Source organism: Somniosus microcephalus, chromosome 2 (genome assembly GCF_052327205.1).
Source record: "Somniosus microcephalus isolate GS21.2 chromosome 2, FLI_Smic_1.0, whole genome shotgun sequence".
NCBI classification, from domain to species: domain Eukaryota; kingdom Metazoa; phylum Chordata; class Chondrichthyes; order Squaliformes; family Somniosidae; genus Somniosus; species Somniosus microcephalus.
In genome coordinates, this window is record NC_140988.1 from 11521651 (window position 1) to 11532365 (window position 10715).

A 10715-nucleotide genomic window follows, 5' to 3' on the forward strand; every position below is an offset into this window, starting at 1 on the left:
TTCACCTGAACCCCTTCACCTGAACCCCTTCACCTGAACCCCTTCACCTGAACTTCTTCACCTGAACCCCTTCACCTGAACTTCTTCACCTGAACCCCTTCACCTGAACCCCTTCACCTGAACTTCTTCACCTGAACTTCTTCACCTGAACTTCTTCACCTGAACCCCTTCACCTGAACCCCTTCACCTGAACTTCTTCACCTGAACACCTTCACCTGAACCCCTTCACCTGAACCCCTTCACCTGAACTTCTTCATCTGAACTTCTTCACCTGAACCCCTTCACCTGAACCCCTTCACCTGAACTTCTTCACCTGAACCCCTTCACCTGAACCCCTTCACCTGAACACCTTCACCTGAACCCCTTCATCATAACTTCTTCACCTGAACTTCTTCACCTGAACCCCTTCACCTGAACTACTTCACCTGAACACCTCCACCTGAACACCTTCACCTGAACCCCTTCACCTGAACTTCTTCACCTGAACCCCTTCACCTGAACCCCTTCACCTGAACCCCTTCACCTGAACTTCTTCACCTGAACTCCTTCACCTGAACCCCTTCACCTGAACTTCTTCACCTGAACTTCTTCACCTGAACTTCTTCACCTGAACCCCTTCACCTGAACTTCTTCACCTGAACCCCTTCACCTGAACCCCTTCACCTGAACCCCTTCACCTGAACTTCTTCACCTGAACCCCTTTACCTGAACCCCTTCACCTGAACCCCTTCACCTGAACCCCTTCACCTGAACCCCTTCACCTGAACCCCTTCACCTGAACTTCTTCACCTGAACACCTTCACCTGAACTTCTTCACCTGAACTTCTTCACCTGAACCCCTTCACCTGAACCCCTTCACCTGAACTTCTTCACCTGAACACCTTCACCTGAACCCCTTCACCTGAACTTCTTCATCTGAACTTCTTCACCTGAACCCCTTCACCTGAACCCCTTCACCTGAACTTCTTCATCTGAACTTCTTCACCTGAACCCCTTCACCTGAACCCCTTCACCTGAACCCCTTCACCTGAACCCCTTCACCTGAACTTCTTCACCTGAACCCCTTCACCTGAACCCCTTCACCTGAACCCCTTCACCTGAACTTCTTCACCTGAACTTCTTCACCTGAACTTCTTCACCTGAACCCCTTCACCTGAACCCCTTCACCTGAACCCCTTCACCTGAACCCCTTCACCTGAACACCTTCACCTGAACTTCTTCACCTGAACACCTTCACCTGAACTTCTTCACCTGAACTTCTTCACCTGAACTTCTTCACCTGAACCCCTTCACCTGAACTTCTTCACCTGAACCCCTTCACCTGAACCCCTTCACCTGAACCCCTTCACCTGAACTTCTTTACCTGAACTTCTTCACCTGAACACCTTCACCTGAACACCTTCACCTGAACACCTTCAGCTGAACACCTTCACCTGAACTTCTTCACCTGAACTTCTTCACCTGAACCCCTTCACCTGAACTTCTTCACCTGAACTTCTTCACCTGAACCCCTTCACCTGAACCCTTCACCTGAACTTCTTCACCTGAACTTCTTCACCTGAACCCCGTCACCTGAACCCCTTCACCTGAACCCCATCACCTGAACCCCTTCACCTGAACCCTTCACCTGAACCCCTTCACCTGAACCCCTTCACCTGAACCTCTTCAGCTGAACCTCTTCAGCTTAACCCCTTCAGCTTAACCTCTTCAGCTTAACCCTTCACCTTAACCCCTTCACCTGAACCTCTTCACCTGAACCCCTTCACCTTAATCCCTTCATCTGAACCCTTTCAGCTTAACCCTTCACCTGAAGCCCTTCACCTTAACGCCTTGCCAAAGAACCATCTGAGAATTTCATTGTCCACATTTAGGCCGGTACTAAATACCTAAATCTGGCTCACTTGAACCATGTTACATTAACCAGTCCACATTATATTAATATTTACACTACCAGCTCCCTATTAGGATACATATAAGCGATTGAGTGAATGAGTCGGTCCACAAAATCATGAATTAACACTTTTTTATTAAGACATGGTAATATAATTGGTAGCATCTTAATATTAAACAATAAGAGAAATCAGGGCACTTAAGTACTTTCTTACATTACAACAGTGACTACACTTCAAAAGTATTTCATTGGCTGTAAAGCATTTTGGGACGTCCTGAGGTCGTGAGAGGCGCTATATAAATGCAAGGTCTTTCTTAAGTAGATATTATTAACACAAGAGGGTGGGTTTTAAAAAAAAGAATTTGTTTCCTTGTGGGCCAGGATGGGCAGGAGTGCTTCTCTGGGCTCCACAAGGAAATGTTAGGCCACCCTTGTCCTGGGCTTCCACATGGTGTTCAGTTCTGGGCGCCACACCTTAGGGAGGATATATTAGCCTTGGAGGGAGTGTCGTGTAGACTTACTAGAATAATACCTGGACTCCAAGGCTTAGATTATGAGAAGAGATTACACAAACTAAGGTTGTATTCCCTGAAATTTAGATTAAGGGGTGATCTGATCGAAGTTTTCAGGATATTAAGGGGAACAGATAGGGTTGATCGAGAAACTATTTCCGCTAGTTGGGGATTCTAGGACTAGGGGGCATGGTCTAAAAATTAGAGCCAGACCTTTCAGGAGTGAAATTAGGAAACACTTCTACACACAAAGGGTGGGAGAAGTTTGGAACTCTCTTCCGCAAATGGCAGTTGATGCTAAATTAATTGTTGATTTTAAATCGGAGATTGATAGATTTTTGTTAACCAAAGGTATTAAGGGATGTGGGGAGAAGGCGGGTATATGGAGTTAGGTCACAGATCAGCCATGATCTCATTGAATGGTGGAATAGGCTCGAGGGGCTGAATGGTCTATTCCTGTTACTAGTTTCCCAAGCAGCCCCCCCCCCCACCCCACCCGCACCCCCACCCCTCCACTCCTTGATGGGGCTACCCATTCCGGAGCCCTCCAATGGACTTACCTCGTGCCTGGGACTGTTCCCGTGTGAAATCTTGCTCCCGCCCCCCCACCCCCGCCACCAGGCAGTGATTGCTGATGGGTTCGGCCAAGCGTCTAATCTTATATATGTAAATGAGACTTGGGAGCTAAAATCTCTCCGGCCCTCAGCATGCGAGCTTGGCGTCCGCACTTGCGCCCGCCCTCCCACCGTGCACTGATCCCGCCCCGAGTTAAAATTGAGGCCAGAGTCTCAGAACTCCTGACTTCTTTTTCTCTCTCTTTCTCCCTCTTTTACTGATCGTTTGTGTCAAAACACAGCGTTTATATGTAATTCTTTTGACGTTAAAAGCTCTTTTCCCCACCTATTCATGTACTGGCCAATCGTGAGTGATACAGCCCATGTCAAGGATTTCTTTACTTGGTGAGAATAACTTAGGCAGGCAGAGGCTCGACATTCATAACAAGCACATTTTTAATTACTTGATTAAAGCCAGATCGGTTCTCCGACTGGTAAAATAATCCAGATAAGAATTACGTTTCTCCCGGGTTCAGTTGCAACCAGACCCTTCTTTTCCTCTGGCATTAACTAACAGTGATAAGACAATTTAGATAAGTTGTTTGGCCACGCCCTGATTTCTTATCTAGTCAACAAAACGAAAGCTCTTCATTCAACCTTGGCAAGCCTGGTGGTACCAAGCCGTGTAAAAGCCCATTTCCTGGAAGTACTCACCATTCCTAACATTAATTCTTTCTGTTTTCCCAAAGCTCAACAGGATTCCTGAAAACTCCATTTTGAGGACACTCTCTGGGCATTTTAGGTATTGCTACACACTTGGCACCTGAAGCATTTGGAATTAAATTTACATCTGCTCGTCAACGCTGTAAAGGCTAAACACAACTTGTAACCTAACACATTTCTTTTGCGTCTTTCATGGCCTCAGGACGTCCCAAAGCGCTTTACGGCCAATTAAGTACTTTTTGAAGTGTAGTCACTGTTGTAATGTAGGAAACGCGGCAGCCAATTTGTGCACAGCAAGCTCCCGCACACAGCAATGAGATAAATGACCAGATAATCTGTTTTGGTTGAGGGATCAAAGTTGGCCAGAACTCCCCTGCTCATCTTCAACTTGTGCCGCAGAATCTTTTACATCCACCTGAGCAGGCAGACAGGCCTTGGCTTAATGCTTCACCCAAAAGTCGGCGTCTCTGGATAATGTGCTGGACTGAAATGTCAGCCTAGGTTATTGTAGTGATCAATAACGTCATTCTGTAGTGGACACTAGGTGGAGCCGTAGAGCTGTATATAGCTGTATGTATAAGACTACACTACCCAGCTGTATGTATATTAAGACTACATTACCCATGAGGCACTAGGCTACCCACAAGGCAGCAGTCAAGATGGAAGCCTCTACAGATACTGTACCTAGTCCACATGTGCTCAATAAAAGTGTCTAGCAAAAGCTAGCTGTGTTCATAATAAGAATGTCTACTTATTAATGAACATAAGAGATATGTGCTCAAGTTCCTTAGAATGGGGCTTGAACCCACAACTTTCTGACTCAGAGGCAAGAGTGCTGCCCACAGAGCCAAGGGTGACACCTATGCTCAGATTATCTCTCGACCCCATTACAAGGTAGCAACACATACATATATATTTCTCTATTCATCCTTACTTACTGTAAAGAAGCCCCAACTCTTGTCTTTTAGTGACTATTCCTTTTGCTCCCTTGTCTCTTGATGTTTTCCATTTCCATCTCTCTTCTGGTAATTAGGAAAGCAAATGGTATGTTGGCCTTTATTACAAGAGGTTTTGAGTATAAGAGTAAAGACGTCTTACTGCAATTATATAGGGCCCTGGTGAGACCACACCTGGAGTATTGTGTACAGTTTTGGTCTCCTTACTTAAGGAAGGATATACTTGCCTTAGAGGAAGTGCAACGAAGGTTCACCAGACTGGTTCCTGGGATGGGGGTGTTGTCCTATGAGGAGAGATTGAGTAGACTAGGCCTATATTCTCTAGAGTTTAGAAGAATGAGAGGTGATCTCATTGAAACATACAAAATTCTTACAGGGCTTGACAGGGTAGATGCAGGGAGGATGTTTCCCCTGGCTGGAGAGTCTAGAACCAGGGGTCACAGTCTCAGAATCAGGGGTCAGCCATTTAGGACTGAGGTGAGGAGAAATTTCTTCACTCAGAGGGTGGCAAATCTTTGGAATTCTCTGCCCCAGAGGGCTGTGGAGGCTCAGTCGCTGAGTATATTCAAGACAGAGATCGGTAGATTTTTGAATATTAAGGGAATCAAGGGATATGGGGATAGTGCAGGAAAGTGGAGTTGAGGTTGAAGGTCAGCCATGATCTTATTGAATGGTGGAGCAGGCTCGGGGGGCCGAATGGCCGACTCCTGCTCCTATTTCTTATGTTCTAATGTTGCCAACTCTCCCAATGAGAATTCTGTCCATTTTGGCTCACTTTTCTCCTCTAACTCTTAGTTCAATGACCAATTGGGAAAGAACCACCTGTGTTGGTCACTTTGAGAAATATCCTGTTATTTGGTTGCTCAAATTCCGTGCTCACCACCACATCACAGTGTGATGGCCACCACATCGACTAGACAGTACATGATGTGTGCATGTTGGGCAGTGTGATGGCCATCACATAGATAGACAGTACATGATGTGTGCCTGTTGGGCAGTGTGATGGCCACCACATCGATAGACAGTACATGATGTGTGCCTGTTGGGCAGTGTGATGGCCACCACATCGATAGACAGTACATGATGTGTGCCTGTTGGGCAGTGTGATGGCCATCACATAGACAGTACATGATGTGTGCATGTTGGGCAGTGTGATGGCCATCACAGTCAGAGGCTTCCTCAGTACCAATGAAACTGACCACAAATTAGACCATGAGCATTGAATCTTTCTCGTACACAGTTTACCCCTTGTAGTAACCGCAGCAATCAATCGCAGAATGATTGATTCCAATCGATCGTGGAATGATTGATTCCAATCGATCGCGGAATGATTGATTCCAATCGATCGCGGAATGATTGATTCCAGTGGCAACACCAGCCTATTGTGTCTGCCCTGGCTCAGTGGGCAGCACTCTCACCTCTGAGTCAGAAGGTTGTGGGTTCAAGACCCACTCCAGAGACTTCAGCACAAAAATCTAGGCTGACTCTCCCAGTGCAGTACTGAGGGAGCGCTGCACTGTTGGAGGTGCCGTCTTTCGGATGAGACTTTAAACCGAGGCCCCGTCTGCTCTCTCAGGTGAATGTAAAATATCCCATGGCACTATTTCGAAGAAGAGCAGGGGAGTTCTCCCCGGTGTCCTGGGACCAATATTTATCCCTCACTCAACATCACTAAAACAGATTATCTGGTCATTATCACATTGCTGTCTGTGGGAGCTTGCTGTGCGCAAATTGGCTGCCGCGTTTCCTACATTACAACAGTGACTACACTTCAAAAAGTACTTCATTGGCTGTAAAGCGCTTTGGGACGTCCTGAGGTCGTGAAAGACGCTACGTAAGTGCATTTCTTTCTTTTTTGTATTGAAAAATAGTTGTGAAATTATTTTGGGCTGTTTCTTCCCTCCTCCCACCTCCCCAGATCCTCGGACAGTTCCCGCTCTAATTTCCTGAGGTGAAGGCACCAGTTCTGCTGGTTCTGTGTACATAGGCTGCCAGATGGCTCGCACTGCCAAGTGAACCACATCCCTGTAGCTCATGAGGAAATTTGGAATCGAGATGTTTACTGTAACTCCAGCGCAAAGTTGGCCAATACCAAATTTAGGCCAATCATCTTGAGGAGATAATCTTACAACCAGCCTCAGCTGAACATCAGTTGATGAATAGCTGCAGCGAGTGAACATTGAAGTATTCCCAGGGAGTTTAACTAACCACCTCGGAGCCTTTAGAATCGTACAGAACAAAAGGAGGTCATTTGGCCCATCGTGCCTTACTAGCTCTTTGAAAGAGCTGTCCAATTAGTCCCAGTCCCCTGCCCTTCCCTGTATACCTGCAAAGTTTTCCTTTAGAAAGTTACAATTGAATCTGCTTCCACTTTCCCTTCAGGCAGTGCATTCCAAATCACAACAACTCGCTGCGTAAAAACATTCTCCTCATCTCCCCTTTGGATTTTTTTGCCAATTATCTTAAATCTGTGTTTTCTGGATACCAACTCGCCTGCCAGTAGAAACAGTTTCTCCTTATATACTGCATCAAAACCCCTCATTATTTTACTTTTATTAAATCTCCCCTTAACCTTCTCTGCACTAAAGAGAACAATCGCAGCTTCTCTAAGCCCCAAGCTCTGGAATTCCCTCCATAAACCTCTGTGACTCTCTATCCATCTTGCCTCCTTTAAGACGCTCCTTGAATCCTACCTCGATGACCAAGCTTTTGATCATCTGTCCTAATGTCTGCTTACATGGCTTGGTGCCAACATTTTGTTTGACAACGCTCCTGTGGGACGTTTTACTGCGTAAAAGACGCTAAATAAATGCAAGTTGTCGCTTGTTGTTGTTCTAGAAACATAGAAACATAGAAAAATAGGAGCAGGAGTAGGCCATTCGGCCCTTCGAGCCTGCTCCGCCATTCAATATGATCATGACTGATCCTCTATCTCAATACCATATTCCTGCTCTCTCCCCATACCCCTTGATGCCTTTTGTGTCTAGAAATCTATCTCCTTCTTAAATCTATTCAGTGACTTGGCCGCCACAGCCTTCTGTGGTAGAGAATTCCATTGGTTCACCACCCACTGAGTGACGAAATTTCTTCTCATCTCAGTCCTAAATGTCCTACCCCGTATCCTGAGACTGTGACCCCTTGTTCCAGACCCCCCAGCCAGGGGAAACATCCTTCCTGCATGCAGTCTGTCTAGCCCTGTCAGAATTGTATACATTCCAATGAGATCCCCTCTCATTCTTCTAATCTCTATTGAATACAGGTCTAGTCGACCCAATCTCTCCTCATACAACAGTCCTGCCATCCCAGGAATCAGTCTGGTGAACCTTCGCTGCACTCCCTCTATGGCAAGTATATCCTTTCTTAGGTAAGGAGACCAAAACTGCACACAGTACTCCAGGTGTGGTCTCACCAAGGCCCTGTATAACTGTAGTAAGACATCCTTGCTCCTGTACTCAAATCCTCTTGTAATGAAGGCCAACATACCATTTGCCTTCTTAACTGCTTGCTGCACCTGCATGTTTGCTTTCAGTGACTGGTGTACAAGGTCACCCAGGTCCCTCTGTACATCAATATTTCCCAATCTATCACCATTTAAATAATACACTGCCTTTCTGTTTTTCCTATCGAAGTGGATAACTTCACATTTATCCACGTTATACTGCATCTGCCATGTATTTGCCCACTCACTCAACTTGTCTAAATCGCCTTGAAGCCTCTTTGCATCCTCCTCACAACTCACAATCCCACCTAGTTTCGTGTCATCAGCAAACTTGGAAATATTACATTTGGTTCCCTCATCCAAATCATTGATATATATTGTGAATAGCTGGGGCCCAAGCACTGATCACTGCAGTCTTCTTCTTCTTCTTAGGCAGTCCCTCGGAACCGAGGATGACTTGCTTCCACATTAAAAATGAGTTCGCAGGTGACTGATTAGTCCAATGCGGGACCTACAGTCTCTGTCACAGGTGGGGCAGACGGTGGTTGAAGGGGCGGGTGGGTGGGGTGCTTGGGTTGATGTGTGCTCCTTGCGCTGCCTGCACTTGGCTTCCGCTTGCTCCTGATGAAGAGACTCGAGGTGTTCGGCGCCTTCCCGGATGCTTCTCCTCCACTTTGTGCGGTCTTGGGCCAGGGATTCCCAGGTGTCGGTGGGGATGTTACACTTTTTCAAGGAGGCTTTGAGGGTGTCCTTGAAGCGTTTCCTCTGCCCACCTGGGGCTCTCTTGCTGTGCCGGAGCTCCGAGTAGAGCGCTTGTTTTGGGAGTCTCGTATCGGGCATGCAGACAATGTGACCCGTCCATCGGAGCTGATCGAGCGTGGTCAAAGCTTCGATGCTGGGGATGTTGGCCTGAGCAAGAACACTGACATTGGTGCGCCTATTCTGCCAATGGATTTGCAGGATCTTGCGGAGGCAGCGTTGGTGGTACCTCTCCAGTGCTACCTCTCACTGCAGTACCCCACTAGTCACTGCCTGCCACCCTGAAAGAGACCCATTTATTCCTATTCTCTGTTTCCTGTCTGTTAACCAATTTTCAATCCATTCCAGTATATTACCCCCAATTCCATGTGCTTTAATTTTGCAGACTAACCTCTTATGTGGGACTTTATCAAAGGCCTTCTGAAAATGCAAATACACCACTTCTACTGGCTCTCCCTTATCTATTCTACCAGTTACATCCTCAAAAAACTCCAGTAGGTTTGTCAAACACGATTTCCCTTTCATAAATCCATTCTCTAGTCTCTCCACACAACAGATTTCCTTCATCCCTGGTACCATTCCGATAAATCTCCTCTGCACCCTTTCCAAGGCCTTGACATAATTTTGAATCATTATTTAACATTTTTAAATGTTATAAAAAATATTAACTTTAAAACCTAACTGGAATGTGGTGCCAACTGAAGCGTTGGAGGTTTAGATCATGCACAGAACTCCACTTCCCCTGGCCAGGGAGCAATGTGGGCCTCAGGGTCTAATGCTCACTCTGCATTGCTGTGAGATGGTAATGATTTCAGACTTATGTCTGTCAGGGAACTGCTATCAAGCATTGCCATCAATATTACATACATACCACAGCCAGATTTCCCAAGCTGCGTACTTGGGTTTTTTTGTTTTTTTTGGTCTTGCACTAACTTATTCCATTCGAAAATGTCCAAACACGTCAACTAACTACAGCAGAATCACGCTCCAAATTCGATGACGTTGGATCAGCGCGCTTCTCAACCTCACAAGTAAAGACACGTTTATTAATGTCATTAGGCCAAACTTAAGTTGAAATTAGTGCTCAATCATCAGCAAAGTGCTGGAAGGTGTCATCGACAGTGCTATCAAGCGACACTTACTCACCAATAACCTGCTCACTGATGCCCAGTTTGGGTTCTGCCAGGACCACTCAGTTCCCGACCTCATTACGGCCTTGGTCCAAACATGGGCAAAGGAGCTGAATTCCAGAGGTGAGGGGAGAGTGACTGCCCTTGACATCAAGGCAGCATTTGACCGAGTGTGGCATCAAGGAGCCCTAGTAAAACTGAAGTCAATGGAAATTGGGGGGAAAATGCTCCACTGGCTGGAGTCATACCTAGCACAAAGGAAGATGGTTGTGGTGGTTGAAGGTCAATCATCACAGCCCCAGGACATCGCTGCAAGAGTTCCTCAGGGCAATGTCCTAGGCCCAACCATCTTCAGCTGCTTCATCAATGACCTTCCCTCAAACATAAGGTCAGAAATGGGGATGTTCACTGATGACTGCACAGTGTTCAGCGCCATTCACAACTCCTCAGATAATGAATCAGTCCATGCCCACGTGCAACAAGACCTGGACGACGTTCAGGTTTGGGTTGATAAGTGACAGGTAACATTCGCGCCACAGAAGTCCCAGGCAATGATTATCTCCAACAAGCGAGAGTCTAACCAGCTCCCCTTGACATTCAACGGCATTACCATTGCTGAATTCCCCACCATCAATATCCTGGGGGTCACCATTGACCAGAAACTTAACTGGACCAGCCACATAAATACTGTGGCAACAAGAGCAGGTCAGAGGCTGGGTTTTCTGCGGCGAGTGTCTCACCTCCTGACTCC